We start from the raw sequence: 27,727 nt of genomic DNA on the forward strand, positions 1-27,727 counted from the left end.
AAAGTGTCCTAAGTAATAGAGTCATTTAGTTCATCTCATATGAGTTTATGTAGCTGAACAACTAAGAAACTAAGAAGACCATAGAGACACTTGATGTAATCATGCTACATTTGAGAAGAGGAACAAGTCTAACATATATCCCTTGTTGTGCTATTGGTCATTTGCTGCCAAATTAGAGTAAGTGGGTCCCATTTTTCTCAATGAGAGGTCAAGATTTTTTAATCATATATCATAGAAAAAATGTCTTGTAGGTTGCATGTCATCTAGGGGAGAGGAGCCAAAAACGTGCAATAGTATTGGGGCGGTTAGGGGCCTACAGATGTTCACCTAACCACCCAGTACATGTCAAAATGTCTCCCCAAAAATGTACAAGAATTTACCAATCAATGACCACATATAATATACACATGTATGAGTCATAAACTGTATCGTGCCCATTCAAAATATAAAACTTTCAGTTCATAATAAAGTATTATATACATGCATATTAATTCAATATCAAGATTTCTATTTGGTAATAAAAAAATACGTTCCCAATATTGGGACTACAATAAAAACATTATGTCTTTGCAAAAGAAAATTAAATAAAAAGTATTAAACTTTCAATACAACCACGTTCTACCAATATAAATCGACATGACAACAACCCCATGCCATGTGAGCACCCATGGACATAGATGTGGCCAGACAAAGGTCACATAATGGTCATTATCTATCCACATGTGCCTTAGACCACGTGACCCTTTCAACACGTTTCCGCACCTAGCATCCCATTTTTCCAGGTCGAAGAAGCCTAATATGGTCACTTCATTGCAATTACTAGTCATATCACCTGCATCCATCATAACAATTGTGTAAGGACACAAATATCCTAAGCCTTCTATTCATTGAATAAATATTTGTTTATGTAATTAATTCATTTAGTCTCTTCTATCCTATTTCCCTTTTAAATAAATACTTTTATTTATTTAAATTATCCCTTTCCTAATTAAATAAATATTTTATTTAATTAATTATTCCCTTTTTCTCTTAATTAAATAGATATTCATTTATTTAATTAATTAATTAGCTTTTTCTACCCATGACACTTGTAATTCATCTGTTAATTCCTACACTACCTACCCTCTCATTATTTTATTATTTCCTCTACCAACTCATTTAATCCTAGCTGACCATTTATTTTTGCACCTCTTAATCTTATCCCTCTATTTCCTATAGTGTTATCTATATAAGAGGATAGCCTCTTCCTTTCCAAACCCTAATGAGCACTTTTACAACCGCCATGTGATCAAGCCTACTTGCAACCACATTTCGATTCTTTGTTGAGCTCTTATGCAACAATACAAAATCTAAGAGCAAAATCATCAAGCAAGATATATGTTGATAGGAAGAATTGAGATTCAAACCTTAGTGGACATGTAATGGTATAATCTTTATGATTTATTTTATCATTTGCATGATCTTAGGTAATCTTTATTGTGTATAGTTGATCTTTGTTGTTGTTAGGCTAGGGTTTTTGTGGTTGATCTTTATTAGTCTTTCAATTATTGTTTTCATCATCCATTTTTTCCATATATAGGTACAAAAATTAAAGAAGCAACAACAACTTCGATTCAAATTCAAATTCACAAATATAAATATGGATATGAAATCATCTCATTTTATTCAGCGAGACAAAGTAAGAAGCGTAGAGGAGCAAGAAGATGGACCACATTACAGAGGTGCAAGAGGAAACTAAATCAGGCAAAGAAGTTGTTTTTTCTAGGCATTAATATTCTTCATAATCAAGAACTTTATTTTTATTTAACAACTATAGTAAAATAACTTGTGTGTTTTAAAAAAAACTATCAATACCTTACCAAAATGCTTTTAAAAAAGAATCCCTATACAACAACAATTTTTATTTCTTACGGACCCCCATTTGTTTATTTACCCAAAAGTCTATCAGCTCCCATTTTGGTTGCGATGGCCACTACTCATCACCGTCATCCCAACCACACCTCCCACCTCCGCACCACCTTCTTTTTCACAAACGTATTGTTCTAAGAATTTCCACCCCATAGCCCCTTCCATCCTTCTGGTTTCTCGGTCCTCCCCTACTCTCCATCTAATAAATGGGAAGAGGGTAGTGACTCCTCCCTCTTCAGCCCCATTATGAAGATCAAATCCAATTCTAGGGATGGCCCTACTGAGCAAAGGCTGTAGGCCAGACAACCAGTCCTCCCCCACTATTCCCTGCAACAACCATGTTACCTATTCTACATTCTTCCCAATTTCTATCCCCCATGTTACCACCATACTCATAATATCTACATTGGTGTGATAATTGTGTGTTATTTCAATGAAACAATCACCAAGAAACACCTTCAATGTCATGAAAAATTATTCATCATGGTGCTTGAAGATTTATTTCAATCTCTGGTTAGATACTTCCCCAACAAATGCAATTTGCTACCTTTTTATGTAGAGGGTGAATATTGCTTCCATGGTTTTGGGTAACTCCCAAGTGCCTGCCCTCCCCTACACAGTAATTCAAATAGACTGCATTCTTGATGCATGGCCTACTTCACCCTTATAAATACAACCATACACTATTATTTATTATCTCCACATAAATGCTTTCAATAAATGACAGTGAGCCAAATCTCTTCAATGTTATTCCCAATGTTAATGCACCCTTCCCTTTATATTATACAACTACCACCTCATATTCCCAACATTAATGCACTCTTCCCTATATATACATCTATATAAATCTATGTGTGTGTGTGTGTGTGTGTGGTAAAAATTGAAACAACAATATTGAAAGACTAAAATAGATTCAACCACAAAACCCTAGCCTAACAACAACAAAGATCCACCATAACACATGAAGATTTCCTAAGACAATGCAAATCAACAAAATCACAAAGATTATACCATCACATGTTCAATAGGGTTTGGATCTCCATTCTTCCTATCTCCATTGATCTTGCTTGATATATTTTCTCTCGGATTTTATGTATGCACAAAATCTCAACAAAGAATGAAAATGTGGTTGCAAGTAGGCTTGATCGCATATGAAAATTCAAAAGTGTAGTTGGGGGTTGATAATGAAGGAAGCATCTCCTTATATAGAAGACACTTCTAAGAACTGGAGGGATAAGATTGAGAAGTGTAAAAGATAAATGGTTGGCTAGGATTATAGGGTAGGTAGAGAAAATAAGAAAATAATGAGAGGGTAGGTAGTGTAGGAATTAAGAGATGAATGATAAGTTTCATAGTTAGAAAAGGTTAATGAATTAATTAAGTAAATATTTATTTAATTAATAGAGGAAGTGGGATCGATTAAATAAATAAAAGTATTTATTTAATTTAGGAAAAGATAATTTAAATAAATAAATATATTTATTTAAATGAGAAATAAGGATAGAAGAGGATAAATGAATTAATTAAATAAAGAAAGATTTTTTTAATTAATATAATAATTAGGATTAAAATAATTAAATAAATAAAAATATTTATTTAATTAGACAAGATAGTTTTACGTGTCTACATTTTGCCCCTCTTTGAGACAATGCAGCTTGACAGGTTGATTCAAAGAAGATAAGGTGGATTGAGACAATGTTGCCCCAAGATGGGAATGATATGCCCTCTCGATAGATTGGATGAAAATGTCTAAAGAGATCATAGACAATCTCTCGATAACAAAGAAAGGCTAGAATGGACTAACAAAATATGATAGAGTGACAGACTCACGGGAGAAAGAAGACTGACTCGGGAGACTAGGGCTAGGGTAGTCTATAAGATATACTACTAGGGAAAACATATTCATTGTCATCCACACATCTAAGAGATCAGAGTGCAGAGTGAGCAAAGAGCAATTAGTAGCGATGGCATTGGTGCATAGATTTGATTGTGTTCACCGATATTAGAGGCCAACAGATGTAGGAGAGCTAGTAAGTCCCACAAAACCTCCTTGTACTTTGTTGCATTAATTGTTGTCATAAATGCATGCTAGGTAGGTCAATAAATGAGCTCTAGGTAGGTCTAGAAAAATGTCAAGTGGGGGGGGGAAAATGTTAAGGCATGTTTGCATTGGTGTTAGATGTGTCTGAGTAGCTTAGGCACATATGTGTTGGTGTTAGGTGCATCTATGATTTCAATAGCATCTGTGTCCAATGCGAGCTTGTTTGTGTAGTGTACGCGTTTAGGAAGTATGTAAGCACGTTTATGTCATAAATGCATGTTTATGTCATAAATGCACATTTATGTCTTCAAGGCCAAATCGACAGTTCTGTGATAAACATACATTGTCGATTGGATAAGTTGTTGAGAGGATACACTCAAGAAGATCCTCTAGGGAAGACTAGGATAGTAGATAGGGCTAGGATTGACAATTTTGTGATAGAACATACGTTGCAAATCAAGAAACTACTCAAGAGGATACACTCAAGCAAAGGCCCTACGATATATCAAGGCACTTTGTGATGAACTAGGAGTACCATAAAATTGATAATTTTTTGATAGAATATATGTTGCCAATTGGATTGGGCTACTCAAGAGGATACACTCAAGTAGGTGCCCTAAAATATAGGATTAATGTAGCACTTTGTGATGTACAGGGAATGCTACTAGGATAGGAAGTATCACTTTGTGATGAACAAGGAGTGTTGGCATATGTGCAAGAGTATGATTACATGATTATATTGTATATTATCATTGATGTCAATATGTTGGAGAGTGAAGTGGCAATATGCTGAAAAGTGAACCGATTATTGTTATTGATGTCATTGTTAGGCCCAATATGGAAAGCTAATATACTGAGAGGGGAGGGGTGAATCAGTATTTCAAATCCTTTTAACAACAATATCTTTACTGTTATGCATAAACCATAAAATGTTGTAACATAACATAAAGATAAAACAAATAAATAACAATCATACATGATTCACTCCATAACACATATTTTGGTTATTCAGAAACTCTTGGTTAGAGAGAAAAACTGCAGTGGGGATGGCACCCACAACTTCACTACTGCAATAATAAAGGGTGCTCGGTTAGAGCTACATATTTAGCTATTTCTGATAGCTTACCCTGTTAGGAGTATTAAGATCTGTTAGATCTACCTTGCTAAAGGATTTTACAACACTTAATCTAAATGTTGCACCTAGTTAGAGGCTTTACAATTTATAGACTTGATTAGAGTCTTTTACCCTGTTAAAGGTTTCTCTTATAACTTCAAAATTTTTAGTAAAATCTTTACAACTATCTACAACTTTACATCTGGAATGTTATAGCAAATTCTATGTGCTAAAAATGATATTACCTTGCTTATAGCATACCTCGGTAATCCATATAGTAACTTAGTAAACCCTTATGTTTACTCTATTCTTTAACTATTTTCTGAAATCCTTCTCGATGACCTCTGTGTCTCTGTAACAATCATAACACTTAATGCTTTCTCATGTATTACACATGTCTTTCTTCATACACTTGTGTATATCCATGTCTCTCTTATACTTTCTTATCTAACCCTTTATTCATGTTGTATAAATAGATCTCTTATGTCAGTGATCTGATTCATTACTTCGATCTTACAAACATGATTTCTCGAATGAATAACTATACAAAATATTTCATTGGTTATATGAACTCAAAATCATACACAATCTTTAAGTGCAATTTTCAATGTGATAACGGTTCTATGTTCCTCGATCTTGTAACAAGTTTTCATATGTGTGTCCAGGTTCAATGAAGCTAGTAACATGTTTCACTCAGTGTATTATCTTTACTGCTCGGTAGTCATATAATGATACTTGGTAGACAGCTTGGTGCATACTAGGCTCTATGACTATTTCCTTTTGTTACCGACTAGACTGTGCATACTGACTTCTCTGTGTTTACCGACTGCATGATTCGGTTGTGTTAACTGACTAGAGTATATAGAATGACTTTGGATATAAAACTAATGGCAACTTGATAAGTAGTAATAGATGTCAATATGCTATGAATTGAACTGGTATACTGAAGTTAATTGAAGTTAATCAACCAGCAAAGAGAACTGGTATGGTGTTGTAAATCGGTATATGAGCAATAGGTGAAGCGGTATGTTTGTCCAAGTGAACCAGTATGTTGAAATGTGAACCGGTACATGGAATGTGGTAGGACTATCAGTTGGTAGTCTTAACTTTAGGGTTTTTGATTGAGGTGTTCCAAGCCTATGTGGTTCAACCAATGACATTGTGTGATGAGTTAGCATTGTAATGAAGATCAGATCGTGTTACCACATTCTCCTTGTGCCCGTGAAGGATGTTGCATGAAGGAGATTGATCCTATCTACCTCGGGAATGTGCGAAGTCCCTGTAAACGGTGGAAAATGCATGATGGGTTTTTGTCTCCATGAAGCGGTGAAGAACGAATGATGGAGAATGTCTTTAGATCTGTTTAAGACCATTATATTCAAATGTAAAGTGTTCAATGGTTAGGATTGAACTGTTCAATTTCTTAACCTAAATTTTTAGGGTTTAGGGTTTATGCTACTAACCTATCTGTTACCTATAAGGTCGCTGTTGTGTTTCATGCTGAGGTTTTTGGCAAATGGTGTGTGTGTGTCTAAGTGCAGAGATACATGATTCTTGCTAGACTAGATAAGAGGATTGATGTCTACATAGTGTGTATGTAGAAGGAAAGAACTAAAGTGGATCTGCATTGGCATTGAGTGCTATTACCAAATCATTGTAATATGTGTTAATCTCTAATCCCTTCAACAGTTGGAAAATCCCTTAACCAGGTAGCTTTAACCAACTTGCTATAAATCCTTTAACAGGGTGACTCAAATTCATTGAGTTCTTGAAATCCTCTAACAAGGTAACCTCTAACAGGGTTTAACCCTTAACCGAGTGATCCTTAATAGGATCGGTTCATAACAGAACTTGTTGTAATAGTCTTTAACCGGACTAGGTGGTGCAGGGGCACAAGCCTCAATTTAATAATTTATTGATTGAAAAATTCATGTTTTTTATAGCAAGGTGTTGGGAAGGATCAAAGAATCCTTTGTTTATGTTTTTTTTTGTAATAAGGTCCTAATTGTCCATTTTGTAAGGCCTAGTGGCCTAGGGTGCATTATAAACCCTACGGTCAACTATGGTCAAAGGGACGTTGGATGAGTAGAATTAGGGAGTCAAGGTTTTTTTGGTCTATTTATATCCATTTCAATGTTTTTAGGTCCCTAGGTTGATTATAAAATTAGTTTGAATGGCAAAATGCAAAAATTGTCAGGAATTGTCAAAAATTGACAAAGTTGTCAATTTGTAAAGCAAATTTTTGAAAAGTTTTTATAATTGGTTGCCCAATGTTCATAACCATCTAAATTAATTTTTAACATGTTGGGAAAACTATAAAATGCCTCAACAAACTTGCGTGAGGGTTGTTGTGGTCGAAATTTGTAAAACTTGATATTTGAAATCAATAAAAAAACTGCATTTTCCAGAAAATTTGTTGTTCTTTTGGTTGGTACAGAATTTCACGACATCCAAAATGAAAAATTATTTCACAGGGAGTTAGAGAGGTGAAATACATTTTATTTTAATCCATCCAAAGGTTTTGAAGTTGAGTATTGAGGGAGAAAAGTTGTAACAGATCCAAACAGCCTCGAAAAGTGCCCTTTTCTAGGGCTTCAACTTCAATTTCCCATTTCTTCCAAATCCACCATGGGAAAATTCTAAAACTTGGTGAAATGGAGTATTTGGGAGTGTATTTTAATATCCAAAAGGTTTCAGACTGAAAGGATGTATTTTGGGTGATATTTTATTAAATTTGGCCAGGCATCTCTATGTGATTGGTTGTGGGAATTGAATAAAATTCATGAACAGTCCCCATAAATTTAATTTTAATGCAAACTAGAAGCTATAACTTGGTATTTGGTGATTATTTGGATACCCCAAGGTTTTCCAATTTCTTCCCTTGAGAAGTTGCAGGTTTGGAGGGTAGTTCCTTTGTTAAGTGCTTAAATTAGCCCTTATTAGCCTAGATGAGGGTTTAATAAAAATGGTACTTGCAAGAGGTTCCAGAACTTGTCCTTTAGTAGAAAATGCTGCCCCAGGTTGGTGTTAAATAAAATCAAACAATATTGTTCTATCCTTTGGATTTTTTGGGTGGGAAGCCAAAAAGTGAGTTTTGAAGGCTAATAGGTCTAAGGAGCCAATTTGCACTTTGTGACTTGAAAAACCAAATCAGAGGGTTGTTTGGCATCATTTGAGTTTTTAGGAACCTATCAAACCTATCTTGATCCTTTGTTGGCTTATTAAATCATTTAGAGGGGTTGTGAGCAATTTGAGCCATTTTGAGCATTTTTATCTATGGGGTTTGAAACCAAATATTGATAACTTTGCACATTGTCCCATTGTGGGGTTATGGGGATGGAAATAGGTGATATGGGATGTTTAATTGATACTCTTAAATGTGTGAGTCTTGGTTGGAGTGAATACTTAAAAGGAGGGTTTTTTTCTTGGTTGAGCAAGTGAGTAACTTGTAGCATTTTCAAGTTGTTTGAACCATACCTCTACATCAATTGGTTTCAGAGCATGTGTTATCCTTAGGAGAAGGATTGTTTCATTTTAGCCATGTTAGGGGAAGAAGAAGAGAGTGAGTTATCCTCAAGGATGACTAATGCATAGATAATGAAGTTTTTGAAGGATCAAAACTTGGTTCACAAGATTGATTCCTTGCAAAAGGAGGTTGATAGACTTAATGGGGAACTTCATAAGAAAAGTGGTGGAAACTTTGATGTTGTTGAAGAGGGGAGTGATGAGGAACCAATTGAGAAGGATGAGGAAGAAGAAGTTCCTGTTGATTAGAGACTACTTGTGAAGACCCTGAAGGCCATGGAGAGAAGGACCATGGATGTTAGGTTGGACCTACCTTCCTATGATGGAAACTTGAATCTAGATGCTACCGTGGAATGGATTGATGCCCTCACAAGTTTCTTTCAATGTGAAGACATACCTAAAAGTCAAAGAGTTAAGATTTCTAAGTCCAAGTTGAAGGGATCAACCCTCACATGGTGGAATTTCACTCAAGATGATAGGGTGAAGGAGAAGAAGAATCCAGTGACCACTTGGAAGAAGATGGTTGCATTGATCAGGGATGCATATGTTCCTGATGATTATGAAGTCCAACTTCATAAGAGGAGAATGAGTTTGAGGCAAAATGAGATGAGTGTCTTAGATTATACTCAAGAGTTCCATAAATTGGTGATGAAGTCCAATGTGGTGGAACCTAAATTTGTGAAGCTTGCAAGATTTTTGCAAGGGTTGAGAATTACCATTCAAGATGAACTCAGTCTAAGCAACCCTCCCACAGTCCAAAAATGCTTTCAACTTGCTTTGAAAGTTGAGGAGAAACTCAAGAGGAAGAGTGATCAGAGTGGTAAAGGGAGAGGACAAAAAGACTTTGGAAATAGGGGCAGAAATATGTCTCAAGGAAGAGGACAAGGTTACAAAGACCTTGGTGAATCAAGTCAAGGGAATAAACAAGGGGAAGGTAGTTCTAGAGGATCTTTTAGAGGAAAGAGAGGAAACTTTAGAGGAAGAGGTGGTGGAAGAGGCCTAGAAGGCATAAAATGCTATAAGTGTCATCAAATTGGGCATGTTGCATCCAAATGTCCAGAGAAGGCAAACAAACAATGTGAAAGGAGAGAAAATTTGGTGAGAGATGAGGACACACATAGTGTTCACTCTCATGGATCCTTTGTGCAACCTAAACAAGGAGAGATCATGATGATGAGAAGGACATTGATCAAGGTGCCTAGTCCACCAGAGCCACCCCAAAGGAAGGCACTTTCCAAAAGTACTTGTAGAAGTGGTGACATAGTATGTAGTGTGGTGATTGATTCAGGTTCTACTAATAACTTGCTATCTATAGAGGTAGTAGAGAAACTAAATTTGATGAAGATCAAGCATCCAAGACCATATAAGGTCTCAAGGCTCACAAAGGGACAACATACCATCATAGAGGAGCAAGCATGGGTGGAGTTTTCTACTGGCAAGTACAAGGACAAGGTACTTTGTGACATTGTACCCATGGATGCATGCCATTTTTTGCTTGGAAGGCCATGGCAATATGACATGAAGTCAAGGCATGATGGTGAGAAGAACACATACACCATCTAGTATAAAGGTGAGAAGGTAACTTTACTACCCCTACCTGATAATGGTGAAGCAAAAGACTCTAAGTTTTTGTTTGTAGGAGAGAAAGAGTTTTTAGAATGTTTGAAGGATGAGGATACTCCTTTTTATGCTTTGGTTGTGTTGCCAAAATAGGAAGAAAAGAAGGTGCACAAAAAGAAGGAAGAATCTAGGAGGGTAGGACCAAAGGAGGTGGCTGATTTGCTTGAGACCTACAAAGACATTGTAACCAAGGAGTTACCTGATTCCTTACCTCCTATTAGAGAGATTAGCCATAACACTGATCTGATTCTAGGGGTTGCACTTCCCAATAAGGCTGCCTATAAGTTAACACCCCAACAGAATGAGGAAATGGGAAGAAAAATCTAGGAACTCTTAGATAAGGGTTTGATTTCTAAAAGTATGAGTTCATGTGTTGTTCCTATACCTAAGAAATAAGGTACATGGAGGTTGTGTACAGACTCAAGGGCCATTAACAAGATCACTATCAGGTATAGGTTCCCTATGCCTAGGATTGAGGACTTGTTGGATCATCTAGGGGGTGCATGGTTGTATTCAAAAGTGGATTTGAAGAGTGCGTACCATCAAATCAGAATAAGGGTTGGAGATGAATGGAAGACAGCCTTTAAGACTAATGAAGGCCTTTATGAGTGGAGAGTGATGCCATTTGGCTTGTTCAATGCACCTAGTACATTCATGAGACTCATGAATGAAATTTTAAAACCTTTCCTTGGTAAATTTATTATCGTTTACTTGGATGATATTCTTATTTTCAGTTATAATAGAGATGAACATATGAAACATTTGAATTTGGATCTTAAGAGATTGCAGGAAGAAAAGCTCCTAATCAATGTGGACAAGTGTCTTTTTATGCAGGAAGAATTGGTGTATCTTGGTTTCATAGTTTCAGGTGGAAGCATCAAGATTGATCCTGAGAAGGTGGAGAGCATATTGAATTGGCCTTCTCCAAGGTCAATGACTGAATTTAGAAGCTTCCATGGCTTGGCTTCCTTCTACAAGAAGTTTATAAGAGGATTTAACCAAGTGTTTGCACCTATCCTGGAAACCATCAAAAGGGGGAAAAAGTGCAATTTTGTATGGAGTAAGGAGGCTGAGGAGGCTTTTCAAAGTCTCAAACAAAAGGTAGCAAAGCAACCTGTACTTGCTTTTTCAGATTTCCAAACGGTTTTTACAATTGAGTGTGATGCATCTAATGTTGTAATATGGGTTGTTTTGAGCCAAGAGGGTAGGCCCATTGCATTTTTTAGTGAGAAAATAAATGAGGCAAAGAGGAAGTATTCCTCATATTATTTGGAAATGTATGCCTTAGTGTAAGCCTTGAAAAAGTGGAGGCATTATCTCCTTCCAAAAGAATTTGTTGTTTCTACTGACAATCAGGCACTTAGCTTCTTGAATAGCCAAGAGAAGTTGATTCACAAGAATATGAAATGGGTAGAATCTATCCAAGCATATATCTTTACAATCAAACACAAAAAGGGAGTTGCAAACAAGGTAGCAAATGCCTTGAGTAGAAGATCCTTGACAGTGCAAGAGGTGAAGTTGCAAAGTGTGGGGATTGACTCCTTGAAAGGTATGTATGAAGGTGATGAAGTCTTTCATGAAATTTATAAAGTTTGTTCCAATTTTTTTGAAGCATACCATGTTGAATATGTTGATTACTTGATCCAAAGTGGTTTATTGTTCAAAGGACATCAACTATGAATTCCTAGGTGTTTAATGAGGGAGAATATTGTGAAAGAAAAGCATTGTGGAAGCATGAGTGGACATTTTGGGTTGGATAAAACCCTTGAACAGGTAAGAAGACATTATTTTTGGCCCAAGATGCAAAGTGATGTGAGGAAATTTATTGAAACATGCACTATTTGTCAAAAAGCCAAAGGCACTTCCACTAATGCAGGTTTGTATCAACCATTATCCATACCTACAAGGCCTTGGGAGAGTTGTATTATGGATTTTGTAATGGGGCTTCCTAGGACCCAAAAGGGATTTGATAGCATCTTTGTTGTTGTAGATAGGTTCAGTAAGATTGCACATTTCTTGCCATTTAAATCTACTAGTGATGCAACCTATGTAGCAAATTTGTTTTTTAAAGAAATTGTAAGGATCCAAGGGCTTCCCCAAGCCATTGTATCTGATAGGGATGTGAAGTTGATTGGCCATTTTTGGAGAACCTTTTGGAAAAGGTTAGGAACAAACTTGAATTTTAGTTTAGCCTACCATCCACAAACAGATGGGCAGGCTGAAGTTGTTAATAGGTCCTTGGGAAACCTATTAAGATGTTTGACCAAGAAATATGGAGAGAAGTGGGATGTTGTGCTTCCACGGGCTGAGTTTGCTTTCAATGATTCAGTGAATAGGAGTACAGGTAAGAGTCCTTTTCAAATTGTGTATGGTCAGAACCCAAGAGGCATTCTTGAATTGAGAGACCTTCCACATGATGGGCAAACAAGTTCTCATGGTGAACAATTTTCTTATAGCATGAAGGAAGCGCATGATCAAGTAAGGATAGACCTCCAAAAGAGTTCACAAAAGTACAAGGAACTTGCTGATAAGAAAAGGAGGGATGTACAATTTTAGATTGATGATATGGTGTGGGTGTACTTGAGGAAAGAAAGATTACCAAAGGGGAAGCATACAAAGTTACTCATGAAGAAAGTGGGTCCTTGCAAGGTTTTTAAGAAACATGGGTTGAATGCCTATGAGATATCTCTTCCCTCTAACCTTGGTATTTCTCCTATCTTTAATGTATGTGATCTAACACCCTATAAAGAACATGTTGCTGCAGGTACAAAATTTCATGTTGAGGAGATTCAAGAGGACATTGCTGATATACCTCCTCATGCACCAAAGAGGCCTAAAAAGATCATTGATGAAAGGGTCATTAAGAAGACTAGAAATAATGAATATAAACAATACCTTGTGAAATGGGTAGGACAACTTATTGAAGAGGTAGTATGGATGGATGAGGCAGAAATTTTGAAGCATGACACTTCATTGGACCAACTTATCTCATGTGGAAATGAGATCAACCCACACTGGGAGTATGGTACAGGGGCACAAGCCTCAATTTAATAATTTATTAATTGAAAAATTCATTTTTTTTATAGAATGGTGTTCGGAAGGATCAAATAATCCTTTCTTTATGTTTTGTTTTGTAATAAGGTCCTAATTGTCCATTTTGTAAAGCCTAGTGGCCTAGGGTGCATTATAAACCCTATCGTCAACTATGGTCAAAGGGACTTAGGATGAGTAGAATTAGGGAGTCAAGATTTTTTTGGTCTATTTAGATCTATTTCAATGTGTTTAGGTACCTATGTTGATGATAAAATTAGTTTGAATGGCAAAATGCAAAAAATTGTGACAAATTGTCAAAAATTGACAAAGTTGTCAATTTGTAAAGCAACTTTTCAAAAAGTTGTTGTAATTCGTTGCCCAATGTTCATAACCATCGAAAATATATTTGAAAATGTTGGGAAAACTATAAAATGCCTCAACAAACTCGTGTGAGGGTTGTTGTGGTCAAAATTTGTAAAACTTGATATTTGAAATCAATAAAAAAACTGCATTTTCCAGAAAATTTGTTGTTCTTTTGGTTGATACGGAATTTCACGACCTCCAAACTGAAAAATTATTTCATGGGGAGTTAGAGGGGTGAAAAAAATTTATTTTGAATCCAACCAGAGGTTGTGAAGTTGAGTATTGAGGGAGAAAAGTTGTAACAGATCCAAACAACCCAGAAAAGTGCCCTTTTCTAGGGCTTCAACTTCAATTTCCCATTTCTTCCAAATCCACCATGGGAAAATTCTATAACTTGGTGAAATGGAGGACTTGGGAGTTTATTTTAATATCCAAAATTTTTCAGACCAAAAGGATGTAGTTTGGGTGAGATTTCATTAAATTTGGCCAGGCATCTCTATGTGACTGGTTGTGGGAATTGAATAAAATTCGTGAACAGTTCCCATAACTTTAATTTTAATGCAAACGAGAAACTATAACTTGGTATTTGATGATTATTTGGATACCCCAAGGTTTTACAATTTCTTTCCTTGATAATTTTTAGGTTTGGAGGATAGTTCCTTGGTTAAGTGCTTAAATTAGCCCTTATTATCCTAGATGAGGGTTTAATAGAAATGGTAATTACAAGAGGTTCTAGAACTTTTCCTTTGGTAGAAAGTGCTACCCCAGGTTGGTGTTCAATAAAATAAAACAATATTTGCCTATCCTTTGGATTTTTTGGGTGGGAAGCCAAAAAGTGAGTTTTGAAGGCTAATAGGTCTAAGGAGCCAATTTGCACTTTGTGACTTTTGGGACTTGAACAACCAAATAAGAGGGTTGTTTGGAATCATTTGAGTTTTTAGGAACCTATCAAACATATCTTAAGCCTTTGTTGGCCTATAAAACCATTTGAAGGGGTTGTGAGCAATTTGAGCCATTTTGAGCATTTTTGCCTGTGGGGTTTGACACCAAATATTGATAACTTTGCACATTGTCCCATTGTGGGGTTATGGGGATTGAAATAGATGAGATTTAATGTTTAATTGATACTCTTAAAGGTGTGAGTCTTGGTCGGAGTGAATCCTTAAAAGTAGGGTTTGTTGCTTGGTTGAGCAAATGAGTAACTTGGAGCATTTTCAAGTTGTTTGAACCATACCTCTACATCACTAGGCTCCTAACAGAGCGGACTTCTAAAGAGTTCAAAAAAATCTTGTGGGTATTCATCCCCACTGTGGTTTTTTCCCTGTTGGGTTTCCATGTGAAAAACCTATGTGTCATGTGTGGTGTTTTTCATGTGATGGTTTAAGTAATTTGTATCTGAAGGTAAATCATGCTGAACTAGCTGTTATTATATTTCTGATGATAGATTACATGTTCATGCATAAGGGTGAAATGGAAGTGTAGTATTAAGTTGAGTGGAAAGCTAAGTGATTAACCGATTAATGCTTGTCACTGTCATTCTTAGCTTTACCGGTTGCACTTTCTTTCAGACTGGTGTTACTGTTTGTCAGTCATTTGCAGTGTTTGTTGTCTAACTGGTTTGAGGAAAGTTTTTGTGCTTGTACTGATTCACTCCCCCCCCCACTCTTAGTACCGGTTTGGTACTTACCATTCATCATTGAGTTATCAATTGGTATTAGAGCATCCTCCAGGTCCTCTGTCTTGTAAGATTAACCGCTTGAGGGAAAGATCCCATTGTAATGATGAAGAGGGAATGTCCAAAGTTCAACAGAGATAACTTTAAAATATGGAAGGACAGAATGAAGATTTACATCAGAAGCCTGGGTGCTCAACACTGGAGGTATCGGGTTAGTGCAGGATCAAGGGGGGCCAAAAAGTGGCGATGTAAAAAAAATAGCCTTCCTCACTCGCCTAGAAACACAAAAATCCGTGTTGACTTTTTGCTTGGCCTAGGTGTCTGTACAGCTTGGCCTGGTAATTACCTATGCAAATCAGATATCCGATTTTAATTTGTAATTTTAATTTTAAAAATATATTATATGTTACATATTATATAATATATATATATATATATACATATATATATTATTATATTATATAATATATTATTACATTATATATTATATAATACGTATTATATAAAATATTATTATATTATATTATATTATAATATAATAATATATTATATAATATAATATTATATATAATATAATATTGTATTATATTATATATTATAATATATATAATATAATACAATACGTATTATATAATATATTATTATATTATATTATATTATAATATAATAACATATTATATAATACAATATTATATATAATATAATATAATATAATATAATATAATATAATATTATATTATATTATATTATATATTATAATATATATATAATATAATACAATACGTATTATATAATATAATAATATATTATATAATATATTATTATATTATATATTATATAATTTGTTATTATATTATATATGTTATTTAAAAATAATTTAAGTATAAAAATCGGATATCCGATTTTTTGATACTTTTATATTTCGACAGTGACAGCCTGTGAGTCATTTTTAACTCACGGGACATGCAATTTCATCAAAATTCGATATCCGCTCCATCCGATATCTGGTGTTTTGACAAAACATTGCTAAAAAATAGATTCAGAGGTAAGAATTTTATCATTTTGAATCATTTTCATTCATTTTTTGTATTTTTTGTTAATGTTTATTTGATTTTTCATTGAAAATATGGTTTTTTTATGAAAACTAGGTTTTTTAAAATCAAATACCTAATTGTTCAAATTTGTTAACTAAATTTATTTGTTTACATTCAATTAGGTTAAAAATGGGGGATAACAATGAAAAAATTGACCAACCACAACTGCAACAACCAAACCCTCATTTGCCAAACCCCCCCTCAATTCAGGATTTGATTGCACAAAATTTGAATGAATTGAGGGGGATTGCAGAAGTATATCATAGGATCCCTCAACTAGACCCAATGTTTGATCCTCTCACGTTGATCATAAAAATTATGGAAACCGTGACTAAGGAGCATGATGCCGCCCTTTTGTGGCGAGATTCTATGAAGGAAAAATATGTAGATGGCTTGTCGTATAAGGATATCAAGGATATTGAGATATCCAAAGCCAAAATCACCTCATTGTTTGTCAATCCCCGTACTAGTAAGCCTGTAGATCCCCCAAAAAAAAAAACTTTCTATTAAACGGTGCACAAATAATAGGATTGTGAAAAACTTTTGGGATCATTGGTGGATGGTTTTCGACAAACCACCCAACAACAATCTTGATATCCCCTTCTATTTCATAAAAAAATTGTATGCTGAGTTTGTTTTACACAAACATGTGAACTACTTTGACATCCAACCTTTCCAGGGTGTAGGTTTAGGTATGCCCCAAAATAGACCTGGGGTAGTCAGAGTAGTGTAGGGCCCATATGTCCCCCCTCCTCCTGTTGATCCCCCACCTGTAGTTTAGCATCCTGATATCATTTGTGAGGTGGCTTCATGGACCATATCGGCTATTCACTCTTTGAGTAGCCGTTTGGTTTCTCAGGCTGCATCAATAGCTCAGCCTACTCTTGATGGTAGTGGTGCATCTAGTGCCAGTGACACGTCATCCTCAGCTCCACACATATGTGTGCCCCATAGTTGTGTCATGTGTGGGCACGTATGCTTGGGTCTAGTTGGACAACCCATTGATCCTTCTGTGGACAGTGCAGATTATGAGGTGCATGAGATGCATGATGCACCAGATGTTATTACACAGACTAGAGGATACCTTGGGGAGTCCTCACATGCTAGAGGCACCGTCATCATACATTGATGATGTAGTGGTAAGATTTATATTTTCAAATTTCATGTTATATTTTAATTAAATATTTATAAATTAGATAATAGTAAGTACTAATTTTTATTTACATGGTCTATTTAACAGTTGATGATTGAGGATGAGTTGAGACAGATTCAGGAGGGCACCTTGTTGGCCATTTCATTTGGCCTTGATAGCTTGACGGTATATATATTATTGCACCTAGTCGTTTGTATTTTATTGTACATACATGCTCATCATTTATATTGGTATTAATTAGATTATGTAGTAACTTGCATGTATATCTTATTTTACTCTTGTAGGGCACAAGCAGCACGAGTGCGGGGCAGTATGATTTAGGATCTGGTAGTGCAGTTGGAGACAAGAGAAAGTTAATTGAATGCAAATATGATTGAATGAATAGTTTAAATAAGTTATAGTGATTATACATGTCTAGACATAGATTGATAGTTTCATATACTTGTTGTGTATATATACAGAGAATTATTGGCTTCACATCCTTGATGATTACACCCAGTATACCTAAAGAAGAAGAAGAGATGCCTCAAGTAGATGTGTGTTTATTTTATTTTTTGATTAGTAGATATAATTTGTTATTATCAGTGACAATTATATGCTAACTTGTATCAATGTCATGTTTCTGAACATATGTAGGTTGTGTATGAAAATATTCAAAACATACCTCCTCTACCGAACACATACATCAAGAGTCCTGCAAAGATGAAGAGAAAATGTGGAGATGAGGTAAACATGAATAGTTCAATTATAGTTCATTTTATGTTAACTTTTCGAATGTGAATTATATAATATAAGTAATATTAATCATGGTTTGTTTTTCTTGTGCAAGATCCTTTAGAGCTGAGCAGTGCAGTGAGGAGGATCGATTTTGATGATCCATCAACAACTTAGGATGTTATAGATAGTTTTGGGATGCTTACATGTCTAGTTGGCATGTATATTTTGTATATGGACATACATTCACATATTTAGACATACATTTTGTTTCAGTTGGCGTTTATGCCATATTTGTGTATGGACATACATTTGTAATCATTTGACATTTTTATATATACAGAAGTTAATATTCAATCATATAAATTGTTGCTCATCTGTGCATGGTGTTATCATGGAAATCTTTAATCTTGATTGCAATAATTAACAATGGTTAATAATGGATATTTAATGAACAATACAATTCATTTCATTTCATCATAAGTGTTGTTTTTATAATGAACAATATAATTCATTTAATGAACAATACAATTTATGAACAATACTATTCATTTAATCAACAATACAATATAATTCATTCAATTAATAATACAATTCATTTAATGAAAAATACAATACAATTCACTATTACCCTATGCATGCTCCTATTTTGCCCCCCCACTCGATCGAACGCTCGGGGTCATACCCTATCGGCGTCGTCCCTTGAGCGCCCTAAGTGCTCAAAATTGTCAAACTTTCATGGGACCTAACTCAAAATCCATGGCACCTATGAATGATCAGTTTAAACCTACAGGGCCACGAGAAGGGTCCCTACAATATCCTATCATGGTTTTTCAATTTGCCCTACGGTTTTATTAGGGTAGCAATTTTTCGGTTGGCAAAAAAATCGTCAGTCTCACTCAACGGAATGTAGTCACATGGCCAATTTCTCGTTCTACTCATCACGATGATGAACCATCAGATCTGACATGTCTAGTTAGGCATTATTACCTTACGTATACTTCTATTTTCCCCCCCCACTCGATCAAACACTCGGGGTCATACCCTATCGGCGTCATCCCTTGAGCACCGTAAGTGCTTAAAATTGTCAAACTTTGACAGGCCCTAACTCGGAATCTATCGCACCTACGAATGATATTTTTGAACCTACAGGGCCATGAGAGGGGTCCCTATAAAATCCTATCTCGGTTTTTCAACTTGCCCTACTATTTTATTAGGGTAGCAATTTTTTGGTTGGCAAAAAAATCATTAGTCTCACTGAATGGAATGTTGCCGCATGGCCAATTTCTCATTCTACTCATCGCGATGATGAACCGTTGGCTCCAACATGTCCAGTTAGGCATTATTACCCTATGCATGGTCCTATTTTTCCCCCCCACTCGATCGAACGCTCAGGGTCATTCCCTACCGGCGTTGTCCCTTGAGCGCCATAAGTTATCAAAATTGTCAAACTTTGACGGGTCCTAACTTAGAATCTGTGGCAATTGCGAATGATCCATTTGAACCTACGAGGCCACAAGAGGGGTCCCTACAAAATCCTATCTTGGTTTTTCAAGTTTCCATACAGTTTTATTAGGGCAACAATTTTTCAGTTGGCAAAAAAATCATCAGTCTCACTCAATCGAATGTTGTCGCGTGGCAAATTTCTCGTTCTTCTCATCGTGATGATGAACTGTCGGCTCCGACATGTCAATTTAGGCATTATTACCCTACGCATGGTCCTATCTTCCCCCCCACTTGATTGAACACTTGGGGTCATACCCTACCGGTATCATCCCTTGAGCGCCCTAAGTGCTCAAAATTGTCAAACTTTGACAGGCCCTAACATGGAATCCATGGCACCCGCAAACGATCCGTTTGAACCTACGGGGCCACAGGAGGGGTCCTTACAAAATCCTATCTCGGTTTTTCAATTTTCCGTATGGTTTTATTAGTGTAGCAATTTTTTCAATTGGCAAAAAAATCGTCAGTCTCAATCAATGGAATGTTGTCGAGTGGCTGATTTCTCTTTCTGCTCATTGCGATGACGAACCATCGACTCTGACATGTCCAGTTAGGCATTATTTCCCTACAAATGCTCCTATTTTTTTCCCCCACTCTATTGAACACTCAAGGTCATACCCTACCAGCGTTGTCCCTTGAGCACTAAAATTATATATAAACAAGCATTACACTGTAGACACATAATAATCACAAATATTTCCATGCATTGTATACACATAATTACCATTACACTTGCATGTGACATCCATGAAGGGATATGCAAACATGATTTTTTTTTTCATTATCAATAAAACTACACCAATGTACTCATGTACAGATACATGGACATTATCATCAATATAACTAAACCAATTTGCTCATGGACATTGTATATCATCATAACAATGTTACATCAATTCACATCCATATACAAATACAACATCCCACTTCATCTGCATCAGAAATCCTCATGTCCTAAGAGAAAAGCTTGCGTACAGCAATGCCTGTATATAAATGAAGACCAAAATAAGTAATCCTTTTATGCGGAATGAATGTGCTACAAGAAACAAATTATAACACTTAATACAAATTAGTTTGGAAAATTATAAATAGATCATTTCAAACATTTTTAAGACGCACAAGATTGTATAATTACGAAACTTACTAGTTTCTCTGCAAAGTATACAAGCATAACTTTGAAGAAAGACGCGTGTTGATTAAAGCCCTTCTCACTGCATTTCTCTGCATGCTTGAAGACGATGGTAGATATGGTCATTTCTAAATAGCAATACATTCACTTGACTTAATGTTTATGCACAAAATTTTATCTCATTAATGCACAAAAGAATATGTACCATCACCAAGAGAGGGTCTTGTCAATGGTGAATGATCTAGCATGAACCTGTATATCATCAAAAATCATAATGTGATGTACTATTGTATATCATCAATAAAGACCTATATGAGCATAAAGGTTTTGCGATAATTATATCATCAAAAATTGTCAGATAGTGTTCTCTAATAACAAAAATTGTAAAGCTCATCAAATGCATGATAATAAGTCGTGTTGCAAATTTATGTCCCTTCCAATTATACCGTATACCCACTATGTGCATGCAAAAAATGTGTTGCCAAAAAAAAACATTCATCAATAGACCTGCATTTTCAACATATTCTTAATATACACATAACAAACTTGATCATTAAGGTTTAATGATCATTGTTCGAAATGAAATGCATGATTAAAAAAATAAGGCACCATTAAAGACCTACTACTCAAGTGTCCCTGAAGGGTCATCTCTTTGTTTAAGAGTATCCAATATTGCTTCATGATAAGCAGTAATCACTGTCCATAGCTCTTTAGTCTTCAATTTTGCTTGATACTTCAACAACTTGACATTTGTAGCTATAATAAGGTGTGAATACATTATAATGGTTTTGTGTCTCTCATAGTCTTCAAATGTAGGTATGCCATTCTTTCTAATCATGTATGTTCGCAACCAAGTTCCCACAACAACAACTGAACCTGTAGGATATGTGAACCCATCATCATCTATCACTAGTTGTGTTAGCTTTTGTTTTCCCTATACACATCGTGCCAACCAATATTCTGATCTCTCTTCATTCCCTTGCAGTGCAACAACTACAAAAACATGTCCTGGCTATACAAGATCTGATAGAGGATCATACTCAAGTGAACTTTCCATGTCAGCGTTTAACAAGGATATTGTTTGAGATAAAGGAGTTAGATAGTGGGGAACCCACGTATTAACCCACTCACTTGTCTCACACTGATCCTAATCACATCGAACACAACTTTGACAAAAACAAGCCAACACTCGTGTCCAAATGGATCATGTACTTGCATCTAAGTTGAGAAATGAATTCAATTTTGAAGAATCTTTAATTGTTTGACAATCCAATCTATCTCCCATTGTTCCCTCCTCAACTAACCAAAAGAATCTGCTCACTGTTGAATCAAGAGTACCTCCATGTGACAATGTTGAACTACACCAATCAACAATAGAACATGCATCAAATAAATTTGCTCCTGAAATCCTCAATTGCTCCTTAACTAGAGCTCTCTTTAAACATGCACCTGCTCCATCATGTTATCCCTTCCCATGCCCTGCCTCATAAAAACACCAAATATGAGGTATACACCTATCCACATGCATTATACTCAATCAATAAAACATATGGGCATTCTTGAATTGACCCATACAATTATCTAACCATATTATGTGTCGGTCAATTGCAATATCTTTCTCATGCAAGAACTCAAAAAAATTCTCGAAAGAATGCTGCACATACTTGGAGGAGTGTGATCTATCATCACTCATATAAAAATGATACTCCCTGATTATCTTCTTGTCCTCTTCTATACTATCAGGAGCATGTCTATATGTAATGTGAACAAAAATAGCAATCTGGACTGAATTGTAGTACTGAGACTGTACCTCATTTTGTGGTTGCAATGTATAGTTCTCTACAAAATTAACCACCGATACAATAGTGCCAATCGGGAAAGAGTTCTTACACATCCTGAACTATTGATCCAACCACTGAGACCTATGGGTGTGCCTTGCATACTTGTAGAAAAGATTTTCCTTAAAATCCAAAATAAAATCAGCAATACTCACTTCTCTTGAGACTAATTCGCATCTAGAACCTTCACCTCCACTCTTCAAAGTATATTTCACTATCTCTTATCTTTTTTTCTCAACATAATTATTTCCAAACTCGTGTTCACTGCCCTCATGAAAACATGAAACAAACTTTGACAACCCACCGCATTCTGAGCACTTCTCATTCAAACAATCATTTCTATAGAAATAGCAGCCATCATCTCTAGGGCATAAAAATAGATCTCGCAAGTCTCTTGATGATCTTAGAAATAGCATTGCACCACACTCCTGCAACATCTCATTAGTATGCATCGTAGAACGAATATGACATAAAAGTTCATGGTACATTGAAAACTCCACATGGTACTTGCAACAATAGGTATTGCAAATCTTAAGAGGAACACAATAAAATGGTTTCAAAGATTCAAAGGCCCTTTGTGATATTTGCAAAGTTGGATGTAATTCACAAAAAAAAATTGTACAACATTGTTTGGCTTGATTCCAAGAAATGTTTGGGATGCGGTGTGTAGTCTCGGTTGCTGATTCTTAATTTCAAAACATCCTTTACATTGAGTGACTCTCTAGAATTAGAGTGCCAAAATTGTTGAATCTCTTCCTTCACATTGTCAGTCAACTTTCTATCAACACGTGGAAGCCTCCCACCAAATGCCCATGTATCTTGTTGAAGTGGATCATCAAGCCTTTGTCTTCATGCAAGTGCTCTATCTAAAGTTTTACAGTTTATGTTAAAATCATCACAAGTTTGTCTCATTTGATGAGCCTTCCTCAATTGATGGCTTACTAAGGAGGTTGTAATCACTCTTCGAGTGACTCACTTATCTCTTTCTTTGGTATTCTTTCCAATAGAATTGAGAGCGTCAAATAGATTTTTTGCAATAATAGAATTTCTCTCCATCTTCTTGTTCATATGAATCTTCAATTTGTTTAGCAATGGTCTCATCTTTATCATCTTTAGCAATTGAACAAAAATTTGGCATTGCTCGGACAATGTCTTATTGCTAAAATTTTGGTTGAAAAGTTGTGTAGCCCACAACCGAATGGTTCTTGTTGACCTCTTGCCTTCAAGATTCGTAATAATGTTCTCATCGATTTCAAATAACCATTTTGGGGGTCTTGAAGGTCTTGGATTTGGAATTTGTCTTTCATCCATGAGAGGGTCTTCATTTCTAAAGTAATTAGGTGTTACATATGGTTCACTTGGTTGAGTAATTCCACCTTCAATGTTAAATTTTTCCACATTTTCACCTCCTATGTCAAAATTTTCCACATGTTGAGCATTTTCATTATCACTTTCAACATTTTCAAAATTTTCAATATTTTCATTTTCAAAATCTACATTTTCATTTTCAATAACTTGTGGCACATTTTCAAATTCAATTTCCTCTTCAGTTGAGGTAACATTAGCAATATTTAACATACCTTTTCTTCTCCTCCTATGACATTCTCTATCTCTTTCTCTATACACTTCAATTTGGTCATTTGAAAGTTTTCTTTTCCATTTAGAATTCCGACGACTACTACTCCCCATTTCCCTCCACACATATTCTCCTTCGTGATTGACAATGTAAGTTTTCACTTTAAGAATCTCCCAAAACCACAAATTTGTCTCTAGCTATCTGAAAACCTGTGATCCTTGATAGAAAATAGAATATGCAGACTGTGGGCCATTGGAATCTATAGAATGGCCCACAAACCCTTTTTTTCTTAGTTTTTTGTACTAAAATCAGATATCTGATTTTAGTACAAAAATTTGTGGTCCCCAAAAAATTTCCTGTTGCCACCATTTATTTAGTAAACTGCCACATGGTAGAAATCTGATATCTGATTAAATCGGATATCAGATTTTATTAGTCATATTTTAGAGAGAGAGAGAGAGAAGGAGAGAGAGAGAGAGAGGAGGAGAGGAAGAGAGAGAGAGAGAGAGAGAGAGAGAGAGAAGGAAGGAGAGGGAGAGGGAGAAAGAGAGATAGAGAGATAGAGAGAGGGGTCCTATGGTGTCGTTAGGGGTCATATGGTGTCTTGGGACACCATAGGACCCCTTAAGACACCAAATCATGTCATTAAGGGTCATATGGTGTCTTGGGACACCATAGGACCCCTTAAGACACCAAATCATGTCGTTAGGGGTCATATGGTGTCCTAAGGGGTCATATGGTATCCCATGAACCCTTATGACATCTTAGGACACCATATGACCCCTAATAACACCATATTCAGTCGCTTTGGGTCATATTGTGTCCTAAGGGGTCATATTGTGGCCTATGACCCCTTAGGACACCACATGACCCCTAACGACATGATTTGGTGTCTTAAGGGGTCCTATGGTATCGTTAGGGGTCATATGGTGTCCATAACAGTGTCATAACGAGTTGTATGGTGTCCCAAGATAGCATATGACCCCTATGGACAACATAGGACCCTTTAAGACACCAAATCATATCATTAGGGGTCATATGGTGTCCTAAGGGGTAATATGGTGTCCCAATATGGTGTCCGAATATTGTGTCCTACAACCCTGTAAGACATAATGTGACCCCTAATGACATGATTTGGTGTCTTAAGGGGTCCTATGGTGTTATTAGGGGTCATATGGTGTCCGTAGGGGTCATATGGTGTCTTGGGACACCATAGGACCACTTAGGACACAATATGACCCCTTAGAACACAATATGACCTAAAGCAATTCAATATGGTGTCATTAGGGGTCATATGGTGTCCTAAGAGGTCATAAGGGTTCATGGGACACCATATGACCCCTATGGACACCATATGACCCCTTAAGAAATCAAATCATGTCATTAGGGGTTATATTGTGTCTTACGGGGTCGTAGGACACAATATGACCCCTAACGACATGATTTGGTGTCTTAAGGGGTCCTATGGTGTCGTTAGGGGTCATATGGTGTCTTGGGACACCATAGGACCCCTTAGGATACAATATGACCCCGTAGGACACAATATGACCCAAAGCGACCCAATATGGTGTCATTAGGGGTCATATGGTGTCCTAAGAGGTCATAAGGGTTCATGGGACACCATATGACCCCTAACGACATGATTTGGTGTCTTAAGGGGTCCTATGATGTCCCAAGACACCATATGACCCCTAATGACACCATAGGACCCCTTAAGACACCAAATTGTGTTTTTAGGGGTCATATGGTCTCTCTCTCTCTCTCTCTCTCTCTCTCTCTCTCTCTCTCTCTCTCTCTCTCTCTCTCTCTCTTTAAAATATGACTAATAGAATCCGATATCCGATTTAATCGGATATCGGATTTCTACCATGTGGTAATTTACTAAATAAATGGCGGCAACGGAAAATTTTTTGGGGACCACAAATTTTTGTACTAAATCGGATATCCGATTTCGGATTTTATCGGATATCCGATTTTTGTAGTCAAATTTCAAATTTCAACTCGAGAATTCTTTGGTATTTGGCTTGGAAGTGACAAGCCTGGAAAGTCAACTAAAAAAACATGTTTTTCAGTATTCCTTGATTTTCTAGACTTTACACTAGTGGCTGATGACTTTTTTTGTAGCCAGAATTGATAAAATGAAAAGGGTTTTTTAAGGACGTTCCCATCTTTCCAATAATATAAGGCTTGTCTTATTTCGACTTTAATAAATAATTATTATTTATTTTCTAATTGAACTCTGACAATAGTCCTGATTGATATACTGATTGAAAAACATTGATAACTTTCAAACGGTATAACATTTTTTGAAACCAAAACATGTGTCACATCCTATGCTTCGTCTAATATAGGGAAATGTTAAAAAAAATTAAATTTCATAAGGTTTTGACCAATTTAAGGTGGCCAGACATTGGAGTTTCTGAATTTCTGAAAAGTTGTAGTAAAAAATTCTTAGATAATTATTTAATTTATTTTAAAATTAAAAAAAAAATATGTGTCACATTCGGACATGAGTCTAATACTTATATTATAAATATTATAAAAAAATATTAAGATTTGATTGTGATTAGGGTGGTCAGACATACGTCTACTTCTTATTTTTTTCCTGAAATTTTAGTACCACTGCATTGAAATTTGAAATTTTCATCAAATAGGATTTTTTTTTCCAAAAAACTAGTAGCTTAGAAACTACATTCAATTTTCTATATATTCTTTTCTTACATATTTTAAAAATAATGTTCACAACTTATTCAAATTTTCATATCAAGTTGAATAACTCTAATTTTTTGTAATTTCATTGCCACTTAAGGGCCTATTTTGGCACACCATGATCCTACACATACCCTATCCTTAGACTCTATCATTGCAAAATTAACAGCCTATGAGATAAATAGTTTTGATGGTAGTGTTCAAAAGAATGAATCAACTTTTAGAGCTTTTGCTGCACCATCTAGAAAAGGAAAAGAAGCAAGCACCAGTGGTGAACCAAGATAGAGTAGAGAAATGGATGATGAGGAGATTCTGATGGAATTTGAAGCTCTTCTTGCCAAGATACTTCCTAAAGGAACTAGTAAATATAGAGGTAAGCTCCCTTTGAAATGATTTTCTTGTAACCGGATAGGACATATAGCTGTAAACTGTCCTAATGGTGACAACAAGGATAAACCGAAAAGGTTCAAGAAATTCAAAGGAGGAAACCAGAGAAACTGTTTTGTAGTAGTTGATGAAGGTGTCACAAATGAGGAATCAGAAGATAAAGAAAATAAAGATATTGTGTTTGTTGCAATAAAGGAATATGTGTCAGACAAGAAGGCTCTTGTCCTTGCTTTGATAATTCCAATGAGTAGATTATTGACTGTGGTTGTTCTCACCATATGACTAGTGACTGTAGCAAGTTTCTATCTTTGGAAGAATATGATGGTGGTGTGGTTCGCTTTGGTA

This window comes from Cryptomeria japonica, chromosome 7 (assembly GCF_030272615.1).
Source record: "Cryptomeria japonica chromosome 7, Sugi_1.0, whole genome shotgun sequence".
NCBI classification, from domain to species: Eukaryota; Viridiplantae; Streptophyta; class Pinopsida; order Cupressales; family Cupressaceae; genus Cryptomeria; species Cryptomeria japonica.